Source organism: Aotus nancymaae, unplaced genomic scaffold (assembly GCF_030222135.1).
Source record: "Aotus nancymaae isolate 86718 unplaced genomic scaffold, 86718_ANA_hifiasm-v0.15.2.pri h1tg000032l_0, whole genome shotgun sequence".
NCBI lineage: Eukaryota > Metazoa > Chordata > Mammalia > Primates > Aotidae > Aotus > Aotus nancymaae.
The window spans coordinates 15,646,869-15,649,307 of record NW_026988445.1 but is presented as its reverse complement, the minus strand read 5'-3'; the positions used below and the strand labels follow the sequence as shown (position 1 = coordinate 15,649,307).

Below are 2,439 nucleotides of genomic sequence, written 5' to 3'. Positions count from 1 at the left end.
AATGGGTGTATGAGTAAACACAATGCTTTACATGTGTACAACAGCATGCTACTGATTAATAAAAGAGAGCAAACTATTCATACACACAAGATGGATGAATCTCAAATGTATTGTGCTAGGTGAAAAAAATGCAGTCCAAAAAGTTGTACATGGCATGATTCCATTCATTTGACATTATGGAAAAGGCAAAAATACAGGAACAGAGAACAGACGGGTGGTTGCCAGGGACAAGAGGGTCTGAATATAGAGGGAAAGCAGAAGGGAATTCTTGTTTTGCTCTTATTGTCCAGGCAGAAATGCAATGGGCAGTCTCACTACAACCTCTGCCTCCCGGGTTCAAGCGATTCTCGTGCCTCAGCCTCCCAAGTAGCTGAGATTACAGGCTCCCGTCGCCACATCCAGCTAATTTTCTGTATTTATAGTAGAGATGGGGTTTCACCATGTTGGCCAGGCTGGTCTCAAACTTCTGACCTCAGGCAATCCACCCACCTCGGCCTCCTGAAGTGCTGGGATTACAGGTGTGAGCCACCACGCCCAGCCCGGAATTCTTTAAGGTGTTGAAAGTGTTCTGTATTCTGCCTGTGCTGTTAGTTTCAAGACCCTATGCATGAGTAAAACTCATAAAATTTTACACCAAAAAAAGTAGATTTTACTCTATGTAAGTTTTTAAAATTAAAATAAAAAGATGATGCTGTTTGCAATATTTATCTACACAAGGGTATTTTAACCCAGTAATATCATTCTAGGAATTTACCCTATGAATAAGTACCTAAAGATTCATGTACCTGGTTACAGAGAAGAGAAAGTGCGGAGCCTGCATCTGGCTCCCACTCTCACAGCCATTGCAGTACATTGAGCTTCATAGAGACAGCGCCAGGGCAAGGGAGAGCTGGACTTGCCAGACAGGCACTGGGTGACTCTGTGCCTCGCTGAGGAAAGATAACTAAACATGGGCAAAGGAGATCCTAAGAAGCCGAGAGGCACAATGTCATCATCTTCATTCTTTGTGCAAGCTTGTCAGGAGGAGCATAAGAAGAAGTACCCAGACGCTCCAGTCAACTCCTCAGAGTTTTCTCAGAAGTGCTCAGAGATGTGAAAGACCATGCATGCTAAAGAGAAAGGAAAATTTGAAGACATGGCAAAGGCATGGACAAGGTCCATTATGAAAAAGAATAAAACCCCATCTCCCTTCCAAAAGGGAGAGAAAAAACCTGTTCAGGAAACCCAATGCACCCAAGAGGCCTCCATCAGGCTTTTTCCTGTTCTGTTCTGAGTATCACCCTAAAATCACAGAACATCCTGACCTGTCCATTGGTGACGTTGCAAAGAAACCGGGAGAGATGTGGAATAATACTGCTACAGATGACAAGCAGCCTTATGAAAAGAAGGCTGCAAAGCTGAAGGAAAAATACGAAAAGGATATTGCTGCCTATCGAGCTAAAGGAAAGCTTGATGCAGCAAAAAAGGGAGTTGTCAGGACTGAAAAAGCAAGACAAAGAAGGAAGATGAGGAAGATGAAGATGATGATGACGAATAAGTTGGTTCTAGCACAGTTTTCTCTTCTTGTCTCTAAAACATTTAACCTCCCTGTATGCAACTCACTCCTTTTAAAGAAAGACTGAAAATGGAGGGCTCTGTAAGATTTATTTTTAACTGTACGGTGTCTTTTCTGTATAGTTGACACATTAGTGAATGTGTCTTTAAATAGCCCTGTCCTGGTGATATGTCCAGTAGCCACTAACCTTGCCTGCTACAGTATGGGGCTGTACACTGGCATGGAAATTAAAGCAGGTTGTTGGTGGCGCCCAGCACAAATCAGTGGTAGTTTTTTTCATCATCGGTTGTTTCTGATGCAGCTTATATGAAATAATTGTTGTTCTGTTAACTGAATACCACTCTGTAATTGCAAAAAAAAAATTACAGTTATTTTGTTGACATTTTAAATGCTTCTAAGTAAATACAAATTTTTATTAATAAAAAAGATTCATTTACCTACATATTCATTCATTTCATCATTGTTTTTAACAGCAAAAAAAGAAGAAAAGACAAGAAAAGAAAAGAATCTAGGAGGAGTCCATACATACGGAACCGCTTAAGTAAACTTCTAATAATAAAGTACAAAGCGGTCATTAAAAATAACAAAATACTCAACATCTGAACTGAAAAGTGAAGGGCACAAAGTGAGGAAATATTCCAAATTAAAGGATACCAAGGAGACAATAATTTAGCACAACGTGGGATCCTGGACTGGATACTAGAGAAGAAAAAGGACTTTAGTAGGACAACTGGCAAAATTTGAATACGGTGTGTATATCAGAAAATTGTATCATGCAAACATCGATGTCTTGCTTTTGATCTTCGTAATGCAGTTATGTAAGATGTTAATGTTTATGGAATTTGGGGAAAAGTATATGGCAATTGTCTCTAATTTTTTTGTAA

General features: G+C 39.8%; 1 pseudogene; it reads left to right on the top strand.

Annotated features, from left to right (window-relative positions):
• The first annotated feature begins 949 nt into the window (after positions 1-949).
• LOC105722043 (high mobility group protein B1-like) lies at positions 950-1,537 on the top strand (annotated as a pseudogene).
• Positions 1,538-2,439: the final 902 nt, after the last annotated feature.